Source organism: Ixodes scapularis, unplaced genomic scaffold (assembly GCF_016920785.2).
Source record: "Ixodes scapularis isolate PalLabHiFi unplaced genomic scaffold, ASM1692078v2 PGA_scaffold2__306_contigs__length_199485367, whole genome shotgun sequence".
In the NCBI taxonomy this organism is placed as follows: domain Eukaryota; kingdom Metazoa; phylum Arthropoda; class Arachnida; order Ixodida; family Ixodidae; genus Ixodes; species Ixodes scapularis.
The window spans coordinates 163,545,983-163,569,983 of NW_024609857.1; the positions used below are offsets into that span (position 1 = coordinate 163,545,983).

Sequence of the window (24,001 nt, forward strand, 5' to 3'; positions counted from 1 at the left end):
AAAGACACTTTGGTTGGTAGAAAAAAATTCACCTTGTGGAGTAAGAAATACAAAATACGATTTACTAAAACTAACTAGGAATGTGAAAAAGAAAAACGATTTGTCATAAAAGAGAGTTAGAAGGACAAAATATGGTTTACTAAAATAACGCTAACATAATCTAAAGAACTCGGGAATTATTTAAAAAACCAAGAAAGGTTCCGAATAAAACATGAAATAGGGTTCATAAGAAAAAAAACCAAAGAAGGATCTGTGAAGAACCTCGAAATAAGGTTCATTAAGAGCACGAAGAAGGGTTCTGGAAAGAACCCGAGTAGGGTTCATTAAGAACCAATAAAGGATACGAAAAGAACCCTGAAATAGGGTTCATTAAGAGCACCAAAAAGGGTTCTGGAAAGAACCCGAAATAGGGTTCATTAAGAGCACCAGAACGGGTTCTGGAAAGAACCCGAAATGGCGTTCATCATGAGCACCGAAAAGGGTTCGGGAAAGAACCCGAAATAGGGTTGATTAGGAAGAACCAAAAAAGGTTCTTAGAAGAACCCCGAAATAGGGTTCATGAAATAGAACCCAGAGGCGTTCTGAAAAGAACCAAAAATAGGGTTCATTAAGAAGAACCAATAAACGATCCGAAAAGAACCCCGAAATAGGGTTCATTAGTAAGAACCCTTTTTGTGGGTTCTTTTCTGCACCTTTAAGGGTGCCGCCCATTGGACAAGCGAAAGAACCCTAAAAGGTGCTAGTTGGCACTTTTTTTTTTAGAGTGTAGGTTAGCTTTGGAGGCACATTGCAAAACGGCAAACCAGGAAGTACAAGGAGACATGGGGTGGCCGTCATTTGAGAGCAAGGAAGCTGTGAGCAAGATAGAATTTGAGGATCGGTTGAGGCAAATGGATGGGGAGCAATGGGCACGAAATGTTTTCAGCTTTTTATACATGAGGAGTATAGACACAAAGTGGAGACAGCGCACTAGGAAATTAAGAGGAAAGTTTTTAGGTTATAGTGGAGTTACGGAAGAGCAGGTCTCAGTTAAGAAGAAAGTTAAGGCCACAGAACGAGATCGGTGGCTAGAGGGAATGCAGACAAAGACGGCTCTGGAAAGCTATAGATTAAACGAAACAGTTATTGCCAAAGAAAGCATTTATGACAATTCTAGGGGAAGCTCATTGTTGTTTGAGGCGAGGACGGGTGTTCGCGAACCAGAACACACAGGGGGAAGTACCAGAAAATGGATACAGTGTGCACTGCTTGTAGAGAGGAGGACGAGACGGCTGAGCACTTGGTATTCTACTGTAAAGGGCTTCACCTTATGCCTACCGAAGACAACATAGATTTAATAAAGTCATTGGGTTTTAGAGCCAGCGAAGGAAGAGTCTTTGCTTGGTAATCTCTACTAAGTGAATGGTGGCAGAAAGCGAGAGAAACCTAGGTATTTGCTTATTAACTGATGGCAAGGGGGTTTTATAGCCTCACTTTCTTTTCAGTGCGGAGTGAGTATAGTTTTCACATTTAAATATTCTAAGCTTAAAAACAAAATGGCTAGGTGGCGTAAGCTACCGCCCGATCCAAAGGGCTTAGCCGGATTCATCCATCCATCCATCGGGGCGGCGCGACAGGCAGCGTTCGACTACAGTGGCTTTAAGGCGGTTGTGTAGTTACCGCGTAGCCTCCACTATGCATCGGAAACGGCCGCTCCTTGGAAGACGGTGTAGGTGGCGCTTCGATCCGTAGCACCGTTAAAGTGCCTGCATCGGCCGGCAGATAGAGGCACCCTAACACGCTTCATAGCTAATATAAATACCTCGGAAACAATTATTTGTTTCCAGTGAACTTTTAACAACATGATTTGTGTTCGTAGGTGAATAAAAATGTGAGACTAGCACACGAAAGTGTGGTCGACAGCTGCGGATCGGCCGGAGCCAAGCTGGCCAAGCCGGAGCCACAGCCGGAACGACGGTGCTGCAAGCGCCAGCGCCACCCGCGGCCGTCTTCCAACGTTGTGCCGCTTCTCCGGTTTCGTTCGTTACACTACCCCCTTTAAGCCATTGCAGTTCAACGCTGTCTGACCGCCTCGACGCCAAAATGGAGCATGCCGCATTCCACGCCGGCCGCGGCCGCGCCAGCGACGCCGGACCAAAATGCATCACGCGCTGGCTCTCGGCAGTCCTCGCGCGGGAAGCGCGGCGAATACGAGCAATAGCAGATGACGGGAGGACCACTCCGTGTGGCGTCATGTTAGAAGAATCGGACTCGGTCGTCGACAAGCTTATCGAGGGAATTCGCTTTCACCCGTGTGTCTACGACACGAGGAAGCTTGAGTACCGTGACACGGACAGGAAAAGCAGTGCTTGGGAGGCCATTCGGGGGCTGTGCGTTTTCCCCACAGGTAAGCTATTTCGTTGCTCCGCACATCACCTGTGTTCCGCTGCTGCAGCAGATGCGGTCATGTTTTGTAATTTGCTTTAAAGGGGAAGCTTTATATAAAAACCCTACACTCACATTTCTTTGTTAACGTGGCGGTCGTGGCCGGATAAAAAGAGAGAGAGAGCGGATACGCAACGGAGTTTTTTGGCTGGGGATAATGCGGGCAGGGATCGTCGCGCTATCCACTTGTGCTTATATAGATTGTAAACAAAATGCAATGTGCCCCAGAGAAAATGTGTAGAGATGAAGGAAAGCGTGCGCGTGAGCGGCGGCTGGCAAACGACGTGCGGGCCCGACTTGGACGTGCAACAACAATACAAGCGCTAGTTTTTGTCGTGCAAGATACATCCACGCCGTCGTCCGAACTTTGCGCTAATGAAAGCGCGAGAATTCTCGTCTCCTATTTGAAAAGAAAAGGCGCCAGAAAGGGCGCACTCTCACAGGAAACGCGTCCTCGTAGTCAGATTACGCGCATGCGCCATGCTGGTGGCCCACCGACGCGCGCCGCGGGACCCGCGAGGGCCGCTTTTGACGCTCGTGGCGTGACTGACGTGACGTAGACAACTTCGGACAGCGTTCGCTGGCGCGCGCGTTACGTCGGAGTATAACAGAGCCTTATGTCTATCCAAAACTGTGACTTCACTAAAATTAGGCTGGCACTTGCAGTCCCTGCGGTGTAAAGGTAGCAACCTCCCGACCGTGGCCCTGAGTGAATATGAATGAATGCTATGAGTCTATTATTTAGGCAGCGGCCCGTCTGTTCAACGTACACCTTGCCATACGGTAATGGGATCTTATAAACCACGCCAGGCACACAAGCCACCAACGGGACTACGTGTTTTTGGTGGATATGTTTCTCGACCGCTTTTTGGCAGTAGCACCGACCTTTGCACATATCTGACCCATTTTTTTTCTGAAGCAGAGAACACCACCGGGACACCACAGCGACCTCCGACTTGTTTAAGGTTATGGGAAACCGGATGAAGATAAAGCACGACCACCATTCTTTTTTTTTGTAGAATTCAGTCGTCTTTTCCCTCCCTTTAGCTTTTTTTCAAAAGGGAGGTAGCCACATCAGTCAAAAGGGCAGATGGAAATCCTTACAATTTCAATATTTTAACTTCGCCGTTAAAGCTTTCCTTCATCAAGTGGAAGCAGGATTTTTTTAGGGCGGACCCGAGACAAGAGGCCGCTATACTGATCTTAACCAATTTAGAGTGGTATCACCTATAATCCAAAATGCCCTTCTTTTTTTTTTTTTTTTTTTGTGCGAGGACTAAACGACTACCAAACCCGACTCTTGTCTCGGGTCCGCCCTAAAAAAGTCCTGCTTCCACTTGATGAAGGGAAGCTTTAACGGCCAAGTTAAAAGGTTGAAACTGTCAGGATTTCCATCTGCCCCTTTGACTGATGTGGCCTACCTCCCTTTTCTTCCTTCCTCCCTTTGTATAATAAACAGTTGTTAGTTCAGCACCGTCCTGTCGTGTTTGTTCCTTTTCTCTTGTCCAAGTTTCTTTGCCACTGTCTCTTCCCAAGATGTTCAAACTTTTATATATTTGCTCCCAACGCTCGCCCTGTGTTCTCTGTAGTTTTTGTGGCTTGTGTGTGGTGTTGGAATTGTCGAAATGCAGATCTATCAGCTCCCGCATCCACCAAAACTTTTAACGAAATGTAGTAGCTTTATAATTAACCAAAAAGCAACACTCCTCAGAGCACAGCCATGATCTGGCTCAGCGTACTGAAGCACTTCGTTTGTGCACGGAAGATTCATGGAGCTTCATTAACGTCAGTTATCAGAACCACGGAGCAGAGTGCAAGCTCTACAAAATAGTGGAGCATTTACACGCGTGTGCAAAAAAAGTTAAATACAGAACTCGAATGCAGCTATCGGTGAATGCTGACGCCTCACTTTCTGTATGAACCGATGCGGATATTTTATGAGGTATAGTTATCGGTAGATATCTATAAAAAAAAAACTAGGAATCACTCGTTTATGATCTTCTTGACAAACGATGCCAAGCGTTACCATTTCGAAACGACTTAGAATTCTTACCCTGTGCGAACAGGGCATTAATCAAAGAGAAGTAGCAAGACTGCGCAGCCGCCCATTGTGCTCGATTAACAGAATATGGCAGGCGTTTCGGGACGAACAACGAGTTGACAACCTCCCGCGTGGATCACGACCGAGGGCGACGACGGAGGACGAGGACCGATGGATTGTGGCCGCTGTAGCCGTTACCCGACACTGACCACCCAAGAAATAAAAAAATGAACTCAACCACAACGTGAGCGTGAAGACTAGGCGAATGTTACTCCGCGAGGCTCGTCCGCGTAGCCCCGTCCCGGCAAGAAAGCTAATACTTTCGACAGTTAACATGGAAAAACGGTTTTTGTTCGCTAAGGAACATTCAGCGTTCACTTCAGTAGACTGACAGAAAGTGCTGTTCCCGGATGAATCTACGTTCACTACTCGCTAGGATCAACGTCAGCAAATATGGCGAGCCGACAACACCAGGTAAGAGCACTGAATAGTCACGTGAGAGCTTTATCATTTTCTTGCGACTGCAGGTCCATAGATTACTCGACTTACAATCTGCATTAGTTCACAAGCTAAGAAGCCAGAACATAATTTTAGGTCCTTGAATAGCACGCTCCAATTAGTACAGTGTCAGTGTTCCCACAAGTATTTACACTCGTTAAAAGGGTACTCCACCGATTTTTTGAGCTACCTCAACTAACTATATTTTCTGACTCCCCGGCCTTTAGCCTTTCCGGTATGATATTTAGCATTGCGAAATTCATAATAGGTATTGTGAAATCGGCAAATGAAAATGGTGCAAAAACCAATATTCAAATATTCGCGCACTTTTCAGTGCCGTGACGTCAGTGGCAGGCAGGCTTGCCAGTCGAGCAAGTAGTCTAAAAATAGAATATGCCAATCATTTGTTCCGTGCTGGAGCGCGGATACGGGAGCGAGCTTCCAAAGCACTCATTTTACATCAAGAAACTGCTTCAAATCCGTTGGGAACAACTTCAGTAGTCCAAAAAGTTAACCCCTGCCTTCCACTGACGTCACTTTGTTGTTGTTGCCAGTAGAGACTTTCAGTTTGAAAAACATGGTGAAGACCAAAACTGTAAATTTAATAACTTCGCGAAAAAAACAATATTTTGACCTAATATTTGGGATAGTAATTTAGCAATGTTTGTTGGTTAGTTTAGCAAAATTTCAAGCAAATCGGAGACAATGAAAAAAACGGTAGAGTACCCCTTTAAGCTACTTCATGATACTCTCGTGAGATGAGACATTCAACTCCGATAAAAGCTGACACAAGAATTGAATTATTTTTTCAAATTCAAGCCATGCAATCTTCAGCGCATTGCAAGCAGAGCCCGTTAAGCTGTGAGCGTATCGGGTGCGCTCTCGAAGGACGGACTGGGTCCTCTGGTTCGCTTTGAGGGCTACTTCAACTCCGCTGCGTACGGAGAGCTTGTGGAGTCGGAGCTCCTGCCGTACGTATGCTTTGGATGGCCCTCTCAGTGACTGTTATTTCTATCTACAGCAAGATCGCAGCCCAATCCACAAAGCACGGTCCGTGACCGAACTGTTGCAAGACAGAGGTACCATGACGCTCGGCTGGCCAGCCCAGGGAGCCTACATGAACGTCATAGAGAACGTCTGGGGGGGGCGGGGGGGGGCGGGGGGGGGGGGGGCAATGAAGAAGTAACGTTTCTATTTTTTTTTTCTCGGGCGATCACGCGACAGCAGTTTACACATGTGCAAGGCAACACCAACCGAGGAGCTGACGTCAGAGAGCGAGAGGGAGAGCTGCTCATTGCCCCCTACGGGTGCCACGAACAATATGCTGCCAGAGCTCGACAATCTGCCACCATTCCCCAAAATAGTGTGAGCATTTATGCGTTTTCACGCGTTTTTTTTTTTTTTTTTTTTTGTGCTCTTTCGCTTTAACTGAATGCGGCTATTTCGTAAAAATGAATATACCAGTTTTCGTTTCCATCTTTCAGCAGGGACGTCAGTCATGTTACTGATGATGGCGAGCGACTTGGGTAAAGCCATAATACCAGCCCACCGCAAGGTTTGCATATTGCGTGTTCAGATAAATTACAAGTTAACCAACAAGATTATGCTAACCAAGCCAGAAAGGACATACGACGTAAAGCCTTCCAAAAATTAACTGCGCCCATTTTTATTTTATTTGAAAAAGAGCCACCATGGCTTCACAATTATGGTATTTAGATTTCTAAAGTTAGGAATGGCTCTTGTTGGCACCCTATGGAACTGTCCCCCCTTAGTGCCTGCTCACTAACGTGTTTGATGATCTATTTTTTTAAATTATTACTAACTTGCCAAGAGCATGCTATTGCTCAAGTGCAAAGTTCCCTCAAAAACGAAGGAACAAAATCGGCAATCGATGAAATTGACCGACCTGGTCTTCAAACTCGGTGCCGCGATTATTTTTTTCTTTCACGCCTGTATCCCAGTCATCCTCCAAGTGATCTTGCGGGAAGCGCTGAAGTTGAAAAGAGAAGATTCACAACTAAAGGCAAGCGTCCAGGGACCTGCATTGCCACTTTACCACCAGGAGGTGCAGGCTCTCGAGACCCGGATCTTAGCAAGGAACCACCGCCAAACCATTGTAAGCCAATTAGTTAACTCAATTTTCATTTCACAAAACATTTTATAGAGTATCTATGAAATCTGAAAACAAGCTGATTATGTGTTTCAACGGATACATACTTATAATTTCTTTGTTTGTTTTCGTCATATAGATTGGCTTTCTACGACCGGTGGCGGCACGGCGCACGAGACAGCCGTTAGCGTCTTGCGAGCTACCCTGACTGACCAGCTAGCAGCTGAGTACAGCTGGTTTGGTGCAAAAGGCAAGCTGCACTTCTGCACGTTGCAACTTGCCAGCATTTTACATGGTGAGCTGACTTGTTTTGCCCATTTATGTGAATATTACTCCTGCGCGTTTCCCAGACGCTGTCAGTGCCAACAATGCCCGGCCGATGACCCAGAGGGAGTTTCAGGCAGAGTGTCGAACCGATATTTTTATCGGTTCGGTTCGGGTTCACGGCTTTCGGTTCAGTTCCGGTTCAGTTCCGGAGCGCAAAAAATAACGGTTCAAACCGGTTCGAACCGGTTTGAACCGCTAAATTGAGAATATATTTTCCGCGTTGTCCTGTCAATAGGCACTATTTAAGCCGTGAAACTAACTGCTGTAAACGGCCTGATTTTTGCGAGGATCTATTTTTGAGAATTTCACTAATCGCCTACAATTCGCGAAAAACGGGTCCCGCGAACAATTTCGGTAAAATGTAAACACATTAAAATTTATATTGAGATTCCACCGCGTCGAGAAAATTACAACCCGCGAATTATTCCAAAACTTCAGCTTTGACCTAAATCGCGAAATATTGAGCCCACGAAAAATAAGTCGTTTACAGTATATAGTTTTCTTTTCTTTATCGTTTGTTCAATCCAGTCTTATTTTCAGGTACCAAAATTATAAAATTTTGTTATTTATTCCTACACAACAAGAAAAGAAAATCTAGATTAACATACAAAATGTCGTGTTTAGACGACTCAACAGCCCTTCGTTTACCAGAGTCACATACATTGTACCTGAATCGAAATGTTTTCGCGAAATGAAGTAGGTTGCCTAAAATACCCGTGATTGGTACAACTTTGTATCGCAGTATTAGATGTTGAATCGTGGTTTTTCCCTTGAACTAAGGAATTAATTACAGTGAATAAAATCATGAAATGGACACCTCGGTGTCATACATACCATAAAATGTGTTTCACGGATTACGTTTCACAATATATATATGATGACGAGACGACTGAGCTTAAGGCAATATAATTTTCAAAATGTCACGAAAGTCACGGGACAAGTCCTTCCAGTGCGGGCGACGAATCATGCGAAAAGGAGTGGCTGAAATGGTTCACTCTAATCTATGAGCACCTTCGTACTGAGATCGAATCTTACCTAAAACAGTGCTTACCCATGTGAACATTTTTTTTTTTATATTGGATAAACTGGCACAGCCTGGATGTTGAGGTTTGCTCTTGACAAAATGCCGGTCCATTTAATTTACAAATAAGCATCATCCTCGCTAACTGATGATTTTTGTTAAATAGAACAAAGTGGGATTTCATGCTCTACTCAATTCGGAATCTACTTAATCGGACACTTTCTGAGAGTTTAAGTGTGCAATCATCATAGTTCCACCATTCGTTTCAGTGAAAAAACGCGATAATAAAAACACATAAAAAACGCGATGATAAACTTCTATATATTTGAGAAGTTATATATGCGTGAGGAGCACATAGCTTTAAATTAGCTTCAAAATAAAAAAAAAATTATTTAAAGCTTTTCCAAATCACCTATAACGTGTCTATAGAGGATAAAAACGCCGAAAAAGATTTGCAGAACATCTTTCAGATAATTTAAAGGTGCATTTACTTATATATCTTTGAGGTGAGGATGTTCTATTTATGCTGCCAAATCTTCAGACAGGAATTAAGTATATTTTTATTATCATCGATAAATTTGACTTTATGAAGTTCACATAACCGCCTGAGACGGACACGGAAGGACGATACTCGAAAATACGCCAGCTGTTGAGTCTTCGGCAACGTGCTTTTGTTAGCTGTTTTGCAGTGTAAAATACTGGGTTGCAGGGTATGCCAAAAAACACTGTGGTCACTGTTGTGTCGCGCCGAAGCGCCAAAGAACAGACGCTCCCACGCAGAGCAGCAGCACACAAAGAACAAATTTAATATGGCGAAGACACATTTTACAGAGCAAAGACCAGCGCACCCTGGTGGTGAGAATAGGAACCTGTGACATTGCTTTATACATACACAACACTCCTCCACACTTACATAAAAGAACACTAGTACACCAGTCTATTTGGAGGGCGTCGAGCTCTGCTCGACCGTTGAACTTCCTGAGCAGCTAGGCCACTGCCAGCATTCAGTGGCATAGGCACCTCACATTCGCCCGGTTCATCAACACTCTCACTGTCACTCGATCCACTCTCTGAAAAGGCTGATCGGGACGAGCCCTCACTTCGAAAGCGCAAGCGATCAGCATGCACATAACGGATCTGGCCAGCCACCCGCACCAGGTATGTAACCGGACTGATTACTTTCTTTAAAATGCCTTTGGTCCAGTTTACTCTCTCCCCCCTCACATTTCTGACCCAAACTCTGTCGCCCACTTGAAAGAGTTTCGTTGGACCTCTGCGCTTGTCAGCCAGCTCCTTTTTTTTGTTTTGCTTCTCTCGTCGTGGAAGGGACGTTGCACCTGGCTTGAGCTGCGACAGTCGGGTCCGCGGAAGCCGTCCCAGGAAGAGCTCTGCAGGTGCCTTTCCAGTACTTGTGTGTGGTGTCGTCCGGTAGGCAAGTAGGAAACACGACAACTTCTCATGGATATTCCTTCTCTTCCCTTGGAGGTCGTCTTCAAGTACCTGCTTGAGCAGCGCTCGCTTGACTGTTTGCACAGCCCACTCCGCGGCGCCATTCGAAGCCGGGTGGTAGGGTGGCGTCATGGTGTGCACCACTCCTTGATCCTTCAAGAAGTTCTTGAACTCCTCACTTCGAAACTGGGGGCCTCCATCAGTCACCACTTCTTCGGGTAGTCCAAACTGTGCGAAGACAGCCATAAGTTTCTCGACTGTCTGGGGTGCGGTTGTGGAAGACATGGGCAGTACCTCAACCCATTTAGAAAAACTGTCAACCAAAACAAACAGGTTGGTTCCCGACTTGGTTGCAAAGTCCAAATGAACACGTTCAAAGACCCGCGAGGTCATCTTCCATGGCTGGAGTGGTACTGGAAGAACGTCGTTTTGGACCGCTTGGCAGATCTCGCATGACTGCACCTTGTTCTCGATCATGGCATCGATTCCGGGCCACCACACATGCTCTCTCGCAAGTTGTTTCATACGCACCATTCCTGGATGTTCTTCATGCAGGCTCTTGAGGACCGCAGCCTGTAGTGCCTGTGGAATCACGACTCTAATCCCCCAGAGTAGGCAATCTTGGTCCGTTGACAGCGTCTCCCGCCTGTGCCAGAAGGGTTGCAACCCTGGATCTTGCACGGATGTTGGCCAACCTCTCTTGGTGTGTTCAAGGACACGTTGCAGCAAGGGGTCGCTGAGGGTCTCTTTCCCCACATCAGAACTTGAAAGAAGCGGTTGCTCTGTGGGTGAAAAATATTTCAACATACTTTCCTCTCCTACAGTTGTTTTCAGAGGAAGTCTCGATAGGGCATCAGCATCCCCGAGCTCCCCGCCCTTGCGGTACAGGATCTTGAAGTTGTACTCTGCAAGTAACAAGCGCCACCTCTGGATCCTCGCAGCAGCTATGGCTGTGGTAGAATACTTAGGTCCCAGGATCGACGTTAGCGGGTAGTGGTCAGTTACGAGGGTGAACGAACGCCCAAAGAGATACCGGTGGAATTTCTTGACCGCAAATATGAGTGCCAAGGCCTCTCTTTCCACTTGTGCGTAGTTCTTTTCAGCCACACTAAGCGTCCTAGACGCAAACTCCACAGGTCTGTAGTCCCCGTTTCCCATGTCTTGTGTTAAGACTGCTCCGAGGCCGTAGCTGGATGCGTCGGCCGTCACTCGAAGTGGTAGACTAGGGTCGTAGAGGACAATTACCCCAGCACTGCACAACTGATCTTTGCTTCTGTCTACAGCCTGTTGGCATTCTTCTGACCAATGCCACTTCTTGTCTTTCTTTAAGAGGTCATACAAAGGTCCCAGTGTGGCAGCTAAGTCTGGGAAGAAACGAGCATAAAAAGCTAGCAGCCCCACAAATGCCTCAACCTCCGTCACGTTACTCGGTGCGGGTGCCTTTTTGATAGCCTCTACCTTCTCAGGGCATGGCTTTAAACCCTGGTCACTCAACAAGTATCCCAAGTAACGCACTTCGCGTACAAAAAATTGACACTTGTCCTGATTCACACAAAGGCCATGTTCCTGAAAGCGTTTCAACACTTCCAAGACTCTCTGGTTGCAGTCATTTTGGTCTACGCCACCCACCAGTACATCATCAAGATAGCACGCTACCTTGGTTAGGCCCAACAAAATCTTATCCATTACACTCTGGAAAATTGCTGGTGCGCTCGAGACTCCGTAAGGCATACGTAAAAACTCAAACAATCCTAGGTGAGTGGTCACTGTGAGCAGTTTCCGCGACGCTTCGTCAAGGGATAACTGCAAGTATGCAGTCTTTAGATCCAAAATAGCAAAGATGCCACACCCCCGAAAGTTGTTGAACACCTCATCTACCCTCGGTAATGGGTAGTGCTCCACCGTCACCTGTGGGTTTACGGACACACTGTAGTCACCACAGATGCGAACTTTACCCCCTGGCTTGGGAACCACAACAAGGGGTGTTGCCCATTCACTACTTTTTACAGGCCTCAAAATGCCCTGCGCCACCATTTTCTCAAGCTCACTCTCTACTTGCTCTCTAAATGCGTATGGCACCACTCTGTGTTTACAAAACACCGGTTGAGAGTTTTCTTTCAGTACAATCCTTGCCTGAAAACCCTTTATCGGCCCCACTGGACCTTCAAAGACGCTAGGGAACGACCTTTTCAGTGAGTCTGTCATCGTCTCGTTCTCAATACGACCTACGCCCGACCAGTTAATTTCTAACTGCTCGATCCAGTCTCTGCCTAGAAGAGCTGGTAGCAGGGCATTCGCGGACTTTACCACAATCAAAGGTAACTTTTCGCTAGGTAGCTCCCCGTTTTTTACATTAACGCTCGCTACACCCTTGATTGGCACTAGAGCCCCGGTGTACGTTCGGAGACGCATGTCACTCGCCTCAAGGGGCACGTGAGAAAAAAAATTCACATACATTCTTTCTGGCATCAAAGTAACTGCTGAACCAGTGTCGATTTCCATCGTCACCGGTTTTCCTTCGATTTTCAAAACCTTCTGGAATGCCGCAGACGCGTCATTCTTCCACATACAGGTTACGCTCCAAGGTCCGCGCTTGGTGTTCGAAGTAGGCTTAGGCTTGGCCCTACACACCGCCTTAGTGTGCCCCTGCTTCCCGCATTTGAAACACTTTGCTTTCGAAAACGGACACTTCTCGGAAGCATGCACGGTACTAGCGCATCTAAAACAAGGGCCTACCGTACGCTGATACTGGACCTGTGGCGATGCCGTGGCGGAAGGTGGACACCCGGAGTGTCCTCCACCATCACCTTGAACGCGGTGCACGTCCATTGAGTCCGGAACGCCGGGCTGCCGTATCTCGTCCGTTTTGCGCAGAGAAAGTTCTTTGGCCAGGCCCACCTTTAGAACTTCGTCGAAGTAATCGTCGTCGAGCTGGATGAGTGTCCGCTGTACCTCAGGGTCGCGACACCCCGCCACGAGCCGGTCCCGAAGAGCCTGGTCGAGGTAGTCCTTGAAAGCGCATGTCTGGGCGAGCTTCTTGATAGCCAAGGAGAAGTCCGCTAGGCTCTCGCCGACCTCTTGATTTCTCCAATGGAACTTCGTGCGCTCTGCAATCACTAAGCGCTTGGGCGCGTAGTGGCGTTCCAGCACCTCGGAAAGTACGTCGTACGATTTCGATACCGGCGAGTCTGTGACGAGCAAGGTTTTCAGAACCTGGTACGACGCTTTCCCGATGTAGTTCAGCAGCGTCACGGCCTTGTCTTCCGTCTTGACAGCGTTCACTCGAAGGAAAATCTCGAAGCGTTCGAGATATTCGTCGACGTCGTCCTCCTCCGGCTTGAACTCCGTGAACTTCGGCATTGTGCTGTTTGCCACGTTGTTACTCGGTTCGTTCGATCTTCCATCCGAGCCTCGTCGCCATTGTTGTGTCGCGCCGAAGCGCCAAAGAACAGACGCTCCCACGCAGAGCAGCAGCACACAAAGAACAAATTTAATATGGCGAAGACACATTTTACAGAGCAAAGACCAGCGCACCCTGGTGGTGAGAATAGGAACCTGTGACATTGCTTTATACATACACAACAGTCACATGATATATCGGAAGGCAAATACACGAAATGGGCAGAAGTAAGGAGTTGACACGCAATTTGTTTCTAAATAACCCTTACACAACGCTTTAGTGCAAAAAGAGATGCATAGAAATGCAGAAAATGATATTTCTAATTAAACATAGATTCCGCGCAGGGCAGACGAAGATTTTTAGAATCCTAATATAAATCACTTTTGGGCATCAGCTTGCCTCAGTTCGAAACGTCGCGAGATGCTGCCTCGGGAGGCTAATGTTATCTTAGGTTTTACGTGCACTTGTTTTGGGACCTTACTTCACGACTCTTTATCAGTCATGTGCTCCAACATTTCATTAGGCTGCCGTCTATCATGGCGAGACTGCTATAAATACTACACAACTTTACACCTTGGACGTCTACTGCTGGTGTTGCGAACGTCGCACTTCACCAGAAAGCTGAAGTATTTAACATGGTTTGCACGTGACGTAATCGCACTAGATCAGGGGTGGCCAGGCTGACCTGGCCTAAGAGCCGCAAACAAAACCACGATAATTCCAAGAGCCGCAGGAGGGAGGGGGCAGGGGGGGGGCAAACTTTTCTCTAGAACAATCAACACCAGAACTACTTTCAATCTATCCGAGTCAAAAGCAGTTCAACTGTACATAAGGAAGTAGTAGCACAAGACTACCAAACCACCACCTGTCTTTCAATTTAAGACGTGTTCCATTTCTTTTGGGGAAGTGCTCGTGTGACCGGGAGAGAGGCGTGGAAGTGGGGTTGGTTGGGGGGGGGGGGGGGAGGAAGGTAGCCGCGAGTCGCACTTTAACACGCAAAGAGCCGCATGCGGCTCGCGAGCCGCAGCCTGGCTACCCCTGCACTAGATACTGGTTGTCATTGCGAGTTGTTCTTGCTGAGAAAATCAAATCCGGTGGGGCAAAATGTACGCTGCAAAAGTTTCGCGCTCAGTGCAAGCTATGTATTTGAGAGGCACACATTTTTCTTGTTGGTGCATCGTCGTTAGGCACGGCGCGAGTATCTGGCACGACAAAAACGTGCTTTCTGGCAAGAGTGTTTTTACAAATAAAAGTGTTACCAACTACCCATCTGTCACTATTGTTTCCAGGCCACGCTTTCTAGTCTGCGCCGAAAATGCGGGCAAGAGGAATCTTTACGACACAGTATGCTTTAAAACTACCCCCTCCCCACTCCCCCTTTTTTTTTTAGTTGCTCCTCAAGATACTTTTTATTCCTCAGGGATTGCCTGCTCCGTATTGAGTGGTGTTCACTCGACAATTATATTTGTGTCACTTGTTAACAGTAATTCTTCCTTGCTTTTACTTTGCACCACACTGTGAAGTTTAAACAAAATACAGGGCGGTCGAACGAAACTTGGAGAACTTGAGAACGACACTCCTGTGAGACTTAGAGCGGCTGCCAACGTTCGGCTATCCCCGTGAGGCCACTAGGATCTTTCTTCTCAGGTATCTGAGAATAGTTCCATGTAACGTCGGACTAATACCTCACATTTAGACCTTTTAACACTTCTATTCTCGGGACAACTTTCTGACGCAGTTCAGCAATAACGAAAACATGTTTGGGAGCCTCAATGGTGTGCATACATGTAAAATGGGTGGTTGTCATGTTCTTCCGAGGGGACGAGGGCATGTCGAAAGACGAAGCGACACATAAGTAGACGAACAAAAATTCATTTACTCACAAGCACAAAAAAAAGCAGAACAGAAAACAAAATTATAAGCAGAAGCGAAAGGAAAAAAAAATAGAGTGGTTAAATAGCTACAGTCAGACAGTCTCGGACGCGCGCTGAGAACACTCACAGTCTCGAGCGTCGATCTTGCTTGGAACGGAACGCGGCCTTGTTCCTCGATGTTACGGGTGTGGATCCAAGCCTGCAGGAGCTCTAGGCCTTCCAGCACCGGTTCGATGGTGTCGCTTGACCGACCAGGTACGCGGCCTGGGTTGACAGGAATGTTGCGAGGACACCCCTTCGCGTCCGCCTTCGAGATCAAAGTCCAATGCTCCGGGCTTCTGGTGAGAGCAGCAGGCACTACGTCGCTCCGGCTCGATGGCGGCGAGAAGACCTGGAGCGGAGCCAGGGTTCACCAGGAGCGAAGCCTGGGCTGCCGGGAGCGTTCGCGTGTCAGCTGCCGCCCTTCAGGTTCAGTCGTCGAATGTCGTGCGCGAGCTTCTCCTTCCCCTTTTGCTCGAGCTTACCCTTTCCCTTTTGCTCGAGCTTGCCCCCTTCTTCGCCTTTCGCTTTCACTGTCACTTCAGGAACGTGACACTCCCCCCTTCTTCAAGAGCCTCACTTCCTGAGGCGAATAGTGGTCAAAGTTCTGATGAGATGTGCGTCACGTTGTTGGCGTCGCTTGTCTTCCTCACAACGCTCACCACACACACACGCATAAAAGCATCAACGTACACATAAAAAGCAAAATGAGACATGATAATCGCACCAGTCTTACAGTGTTTGTAACACTCTAGAAACCTTTCTGTGACTTTCCTTTAACTTTGTTCCAAATGAACACAAAGCTCCCTGGAGCATTATATAAGCTGGTCACGACTCCTCACACGCGACTCATAAAGTCAGCCCCCACGTTGTCTCTACCCTTAATATATTCTACATGAAAGCTTTGATCTTGTAGAGTCATACTCCATCTCATCACTCGACTGTTGGTGTGCTTGGCTTTGTTCAAGAATTCCAAAGGTTGATGGTCGGTCTGGACCCGGAACGTCCTACCGTACAAGAACAACTTGAACCTGGCAACGGCCCATACCAGCGCCAAGCATTCTTTTTCCACCGTTGCGAACTTCCGTTCTGCATTACTAAGCTTTCTGCTTGCATACGCTACTGGATGTAGCGTGCCATCTTCTTCTTGAAGCAGGACTGCACCCACGCTTTCATCAGAGGCGTCCGTTCTTAGTACGAACTCTTTTTCTGGGTTCGGTGCTAATAAGATGGGAGGTTGTCCCAGTCTGCTCTTTAGCTCCTTGAACGCCTCTTCTTGCACTGGCCCCCACTCGACCTCATTCCGGGCTCCTTTTTTGGTTAATTCTACTAGCGGTGCAGCCAGACGAGCGTAGTCTTCTACAAACTCTCGGTAGAATCCCGTAAGACCAAGGAAGGACCTGACTTGTCTTTTTGTTCGAGGCCTCGGAACATCTTGGATTCTTTCAATTATTTTAGGGTCCGGCGATATCTTGCCCATTCCGATGTCGTGTCCGAGGAAGCTGATTTCCAAGAATCCTATTTCACACTTCATCGGCTTGATCGTGATGTTGGCCTCTCGCAGGCGTTGAAAGATACGGCTAAGCGTCTCCATATGTTCCCTCCACGAGCTTGTAGCGACCAGGACGTCATCTATGTAGTGATACGCGTCTGGGATTCCGTCCAACAACTTTCGCATCAGCTTTGTGAACGTAGCTGAAGCAGTTTTTATTCCAAAGGGCATGAAGTTGAATTGGAAGAGCCCGCTCGTTGATGAGAAGGCCGTCTTTTCTTTTGCGCTTTCCTCCATAGGAATTTGCCAATAACCTTTGGCCACATCCAGCTTTGAGAAAAAGCGCTTCTGCCCCGCTTTGGCAAATGTGACGTCGATCCTAGGTATCGGCTCCGCATCGGGTTTAATGACATCATTCAATCTCCTGTAGTCGATGCAAAATCTATTCGATCCGTCCTTCTTCTTCACGATCACCACCGGTGCGTTGTATGGTGAGGAGCATCTCTCGATGACTCCTAGCGCCAGCATCTCTGAGATCTCTTGCTCGACCACTTCTTGAACTGAAAGGGGCAGCGGGTATTGTTTTACGTGTACCGGGCGCGTCGTGGTGACTTCCAGGTCGCATGTCAAGAGATTTGTTCTTCCCGGCACATCGGAGAAGATCTCGCTGAAGTCTTTGATCAGCGCACGCACTTCGGCACCTTTTTCCGCGTCCAAATTCTTGTTCACATTAACGTCCTTCCATCCTTGTTGCTTCGTCCAGCTCGGTGTGGGGATCTCTCCAGCGTCTTCGAAGCTTCGCTCTTCTAGAGCTTCATCTTTGATCTCAGCTGCGACATGACAGGCAGTCTGCTCTTGTCGAGTCGTCTCCCTCTCCTCGTACTTTTTTAACATATTGACGTGAAAGACCTTCGTCTTCCCTCCCACGTCCAACTCGTAGTCGACCTCGTTCTTTCTTGCCGTCACCACGAAGGGTCCTTTCCATTGCATGATCATTTTGTTGGCATCTGTTGGCAGAAGGATCAAAGCCAAGTCACCTTGCTTCATTTTGAGGTTCGAAGACCTTCTGTCATAATAGCCCTTATATTTAGCCTTCGCCTCCTCCAAGCATTTGTGCGCCAACTCGCACGTGTTCTCTAATTTCTCTCTCAGTTCGAGCACGTGGCTGTACGATGTCTTCGCCTCATTTTCCACCTTTTCGCTCGACCACATTTCTTTGAGAATGGCCAGAGGCCCTCGCACTCTCCTGCCGTACAGCAGCTCGAAAGGAGAAAACTTCAAACTTGATTGTGGAACCTCCCTATATGCGAAGAGCAGCGCTGGGAGGTACCTGTCCCAGTCCTTGGGCCTCTCTTGGCACATTCTTCTTAACATTTGTTTTATAGTGCCGTTAAACCTCTCGACCAATCCATTGCAAATGGGATGGTAGGGCGTGGTGAGCCTGTGCTTCATTGATAATAAACGGCTTACTTCTTTCATCAGGTCTGATGTAAAGTTAGTCCCGCGGTCGCTGAGTATCTCTGTTGGCACGCCGTAGCGTGTAAACATCTCGACCAGAGCTTCTGCTACCTGCTCAGATCCAACGGCCCGCAGCGCTACTGCGTCCGGATATCTTGTAGCCATGTCTACCATGGTCAGGATGTACTTGTTTCCCGCACTCGACATCGGCGTGATAGGTCCAATAATGTCGATGGCTACTTTCTCGAAAGGCGTCTCGACCGTGGGCATATTCCCTAAGGGAGCCCTACCCACTTTACCCTTCGGCACCGTGCGTTGACAGACGTCGCATGATCTGACGTATCTTTTGATCTCGCTTTGGATCCCAGGCCAGAAAAACTCCTCTGTCACCAGGCTTAGCGTATTCTTCATCCCTTGGTGCCCGGACATTATGCCATCATGCGCGAGCGTTATCACTGCCGGTCTGAACTTCTTCGGGAGTACCAGTTGAGTTGTTTTTCTCCCCGACGAGAACTCAACAGATCTGTGCAACAGGTCGTTTTTCACGACGAACTGAAACTTTGTCCTTGACTTAGGCTTTCTCGTGATTTCGCCAACCACATCAAAACACCTGCTGAGTGTGTCATCTTCTCTCTGCTCTTTAGCGAGTGCTTCTGGAGTCGTATCGATCATTGATACCTGCGGTACCTTCAGGGATGCTTCTTTGTTTTTCTTTTCTCCACTTCGCGTGACGCTCGTACCGCGAACGGCCGCCACTTCCGCTAGATTCCCCTGACACGACCCCTCATTGTTTTTGACTGAGCCGGACCCTCCGTGAACATCAGACCACCTTTCGGACCGTCGACACTGCTCGACCCGGTTGTATGGACTCTCAGGTGTCACTTCATTTGTCTTTTCCCAATCTGGGTCTGGATCGTCCGCATTTCGGACTTGCGGGATGTTCCCCAGCACCAGATCATACAATGGATTTTCGATACACTTCGCTAGAACCGTGCCTGTGTAGAACGGCGTCCGGACCGAAATCTTCGCTTCAGGCAGACACTTGACCGTGCGGTCCAATAAAAAGACGGCACTCGACTCTCCGGTGAATTTGTCGAGAGGAACCAAGTCCTTCCTGATCACCACAGTGTTACAGCCGGTGTCCCTGAGTACCTTTATTCGTCGGTCCCCGAGTCGTCCCTCAACCACAGGCATGTTATCTGCTAAGAACTTTGGAGGATTCCCAAAGGCAGCGTTTACGACCGGTACCTTATCTCCGCTCCTCAGAGTGACGAAGGAGTCATCTGGCTCGTCCCAATCTCCTGGTGGCTTTGTCCACAGGCAAGAGGCCTGGTGTCTTCCGTCCTGCCCCGCCTTGCACTGATTAGCCCTGTGACCCGTGCGTCCACAGTTCCAACACGCGGGTGATTTAAACCCTTGAGCCTTGCTCCGGCAATTTTCTGCCTTGTGACCCGCTTTCCCACAAAGAAAGCAGCGGCTACTTTTCCTGGCCTCGCCTTTATCATTGTTAGATGGATCTCCTGCACTCAGTTTCTTTCCAGTCTCTTCTTTCTGTTTGCCACCGGTGCTCGATTGCGCTTGCGCCTCTAAAAAGAGGTAAGCTTTTGCTGCCACTTCGTCCAAAGTTCGGCAGTCCCTCTCTTTAAGAAATACCGCTAGCTTGCTTGAGCAGGTCCCGAGAAACTGTTCCACCAGAACCGTGTCTCGTAGCGCTTCGAATGTCTTTTCGGTTTTTGCCACCTCAACCCACCGATCAAAGTAACCTGCCAGCCTAGCGGCGAACTGCCTCCTAGTTTCACCCTCCTCGGGTTTAGCATCCCGAAATCTCTCACAATATCCCTCCTTTGTGTACCTAAATCTCTGGAGCAGAGCCAGTTTTACTTTAGGATAGTCCAACGCGTCCGCGGGTGTCATGCGACCAACCACCGTGAGCGCTTCTCCTGTCAAACACAGGCCTAGTGTCGTCGCCCATTTGTCCTGAGGCCACCCCAAACCTGTCGCTGTGCGCTCGAAACGCTGCAGGTATGCATCGAGGTCGTCCCTCCGTTCGTTGAATTGCGGGATCAACTTGTAAGGACTCCCTCGGAGAGCTTGGACTGGCGCGTCTCCGCGTTGCCCATCAGCCCCTTCCTGGTAACCCCCTCGCGCAGCGATTCTCAACTGCAATATCTCCCTTTCTTTCTCTAGGGTAGCTTGCTTAGCTAGTTCCCCTTCGCGGTTTTCCCTTGCCAACTCACGCTCGTGAGCTCTCTCCTCCCTTAATCGCGCTCTTTCGTCGTCCACCCATTTCCTTAACTCTGGCCCAGCATAGCCCAGTTCCTTTCCGACAGCCGTTAATCTCTCTACCTCCATGACCCTGAATGCCTTTCGTCTTCCGACGCTCCTCCACCTCTCAGAAGAACAAGACGTCAGAATGGGCCATCATCCTGGCAGGCTCGCCAATTGTCATGTTCTTCCGAGGGGACGAGGGCATGTCGAAAGACGAAGCGACACATAAGTAGACGAACAAAAATTCATTTACTCACAAGCACAAAAAAAAGCAGAACAGAAAACAAAATTATAAGCAGAAGCGAAAGGAAAAAAAAATAGAGTGGTTAAATAGCTACAGTCAGACAGTCTCGGACGCGCGCTGAGAACACTCACAGTCTCGAGCGTCGATCTTGCTTGGAACGGAACGCGGCCTTGTTCCTCGATGTTACGGGTGTGGATCCAAGCCTGCAGGAGCTCTAGGCCTTCCAGCACCGGTTCGATGGTGTCGCTTGACCGACCAGGTACGCGGCCTGGGTTGACAGGAATGTTGCGAGGACACCCCTTCGCGTCCGCCTTCGAGCTCAAAGTCCAATGCTCCGGGCTTCTGGTGAGAGCAGCAGGCACTACGTCGCTCCGGCTCGATGGCGGCGAGAAGACCTGGAGCGGAGCCAGGGTTCACCAGGAGCGAAGCCTGGGCTGCCGGGAGCGTTCGCGTGTCAGCTGCCGCCCTTCAGGTTCAGTCGTCGAATGTCGTGCGCGAGCTTCTCCTTCCCCTTTTGCTCGAGCTTACCCTTTCCCTTTTGCTCGAGCTTGCCCCCTTCTTCGCCTTTCGCTTTCACTGTCACTTCAGGAACGTGACAGTGGTGCAGCATTTTTTTTTTTTACCTTAAGTTCAAAAAATACCGCTAAGATGTAATCCCTGACGTTGATAACTTGCAAAAGCATCCATTAGTTTGCCCCTCCGCGAAATGGCAGACAGTCGAAAGAAAGAAATGAAACAGCTTTCCCCTCCTCAACTCGCAATTAGAACTATCAGCCACGTGATCTGATCCTAATATATATACACCGTCAGTGTTTATCATAGTCGTACGCAGGGTTGGCAAAGCAGAGAGCATGGGCTGATCTTCAGATATAGTTTTAATTGGGCTATAATGCCCGAGCCCCACTAAAGCGACAAACAGAAACAAATGACAGCGGCTAGCCTTAAACCAGAGTATTTCGCAATTTGACAGGCTTTGTAGAATAAAGAAGGCTATGCTCAAACACGAGTATCATGCACGCGATGGTACCATTTGCAGGCTTTAAACGCTCGTGCTAACTTCGCGAGCACCGAACAACTCAGAGCCGTATGAAGGTACCATCGCGAACATGCTGCATGTGTCTGAGGCTTGTCGCTGTTGTTTGTTTCTGTTTCTATCTCTAGTGGGACTCGGGCCCATGATAATCTTTGAGTTGAACACGAGCCGTTACCCAAATGTTTGGCGATGCTGGTTGTCATGAACCAGAGCATTCAACTCGGGATCATGACGATCGGGTACATCATGGTGTCACGTTACTCTCAGTACGAAGTTGTGATGTCATGTGACGTCACGGTATCAACAACGTTAATAGATCTAGCGACGTCCTCAATTTGAATCGACTTAACGCGGTGAGTCACGTGACGTCACGGGGTCACGTGATGTGACATTACTTGACAGCATGCCTTGACATCATGACGTCACGTGAAGATGTGACACATGGCTAATCATAGTGCCAATAAGAAAGCGCCGCAAAAAAGCAGGATTTATTATACATTGCAATTCTGTATATGACGATTTGATCAATACGTAGAGGAATACACGTGCCAATTTTTTATTCCCAAATAATAAATTTGTAATACTAACAAAAAAAATACCGTGAACCGTTTTGAACCGGTTACCGTTATATTTTTTTCCGGTTCAGTTCCGGTTCAGTTCCAAGATGGCGGCGAAGATTTCGGTTCGGTTCAGTTCCGGTTCGGCTAAAAATAACGGTTCTGTTCCGGTTTTCGGTTCGGTTCGGTTCCGGTTCGACACCCTGGTTTCAGGTGACCGCAAGGGTTTGGCTGAAGCGCGCACAGAAACGAGTTCAGCAGAAGCAGAAGTGAGGAGCCTCTTTTTCGAACGTCGCATCCTCTCTTGACTTTCTCTTGAATTTGAGAGTCACCTTAAATCTCCATATTTCATGATATTATTTGCTTCCAGCCCGTTTTCCAGCCTGCATCATCCATGGACGGCGCCTGCACTCCACCCTGACTGGAACCCTTATTTATTCCGAAATGATTGTTTTTTTCACCAAGCTGGTGTTTCTAACCCGCGGGCTCCTAATGAATCAGGAGGTAATTTCAATTTGTCCAGAGGTGTACTCCTAACTATAGAAATCGTCGTGCAAATCCGTTTGCTACGTAGGTATTTTGATATCTACAAAAAAAAAGACAATTGAGATGTTTCACGATGTGCTCATAGGTTAGATATAAGAACAGGCTTAAAAAAGCATGAATTTTTACGCTTTTTGTCTTTTATTTGAAGGACAGAAATTTTTGTGTTTTTAACATGTCAATGTTGCGTCAAAAGTACGAAATTAGGCGCACAGGTGAAATGCCGGTTTGACATTTTATGAGCTTAGCTTTAGTATTGCGGTGCTATTCATACATTTTTTGTTTGCCGATATAATGTCGCCTATGGACATGAAGTACATGCCCGACGTTTCTAGACTTTGAATATACGTTCCATACTCAACCAGGCATCCAAATATCACGCCCATTTGACGACCTATGGCTATTTTCTGTGTGACGTGACATATTATTTTACTTTTTTTAAACATTGATGTAACATTATAGATTAAGATCCCGTCTAATTTAGACTTGCACTCGACGTTTTATGGTCGTTAAATGGGACGTTGTGTCAGCGTTGATATAACGTTATCATACCCGTGCGCACGGTGTTTCTTGTCGTTAAATTGAACGTTATTGTCGTCTACTGAAAACTGTTGTTGCGCACTCTCAAGAGAGAGCGCCACCTCACCGGTGCACGTGACAGCGGGCACAGGTTCACGCAGCCAGCGGCGTTCAAGGAAACCTCGGTAGAGGCCGCCAAAAGTCACGATGACGTCTAATATGTTGATCACCCACTCCGGCAACTAGGACGAGTACAGCCGTTAACATCCATGTTTCCTCGGGGCGCCCTTTTTGCGCTCAAACGTGGGGTTCTTGTTTCCACTGCCTCAAAATATGGCGTTACGATCGACACTGCCGCCGGGCCGGTGGCCATGGCACCGGCGTGACGGCGCAACCGGTGCAACGGTCGCCGACAGCCGATGAGCGTGATCGGCAGCTCTAAGCGTTCTGCGGAAAACGTGGTGTTCGCTCGGTCCGCGCTAATTTGACTTCGAAAGTTCTGGTGCTCTCGGAAGAGGATACCTTGGCGCTACTGCGCTGCGAAAGGGTGCGGGAACTCCACCAAGCCGAAAGTCTTGTCGTTCCTTCTATTCCGAAAGGTGTTCCGAAGCCAGATGTAAAGTTTCGTTTTCGTCGCTTTCGTTTCAAGCCCGTTCCATGTGGTGCGATCCTGGTTGCGATTTTCAGTCTCGTGCGGCAGACAC

The 24,001-nt window shown here is 47.9% G+C and overlaps 1 pseudogene; it reads left to right on the forward strand.

The window, feature by feature from the left end:
* Positions 1–4,463: 4,463 nt before the first annotated feature.
* On the forward strand, positions 4,464–6,617 carry LOC120848042 (annotated as a pseudogene).
* Positions 6,618–24,001: the final 17,384 nt, after the last annotated feature.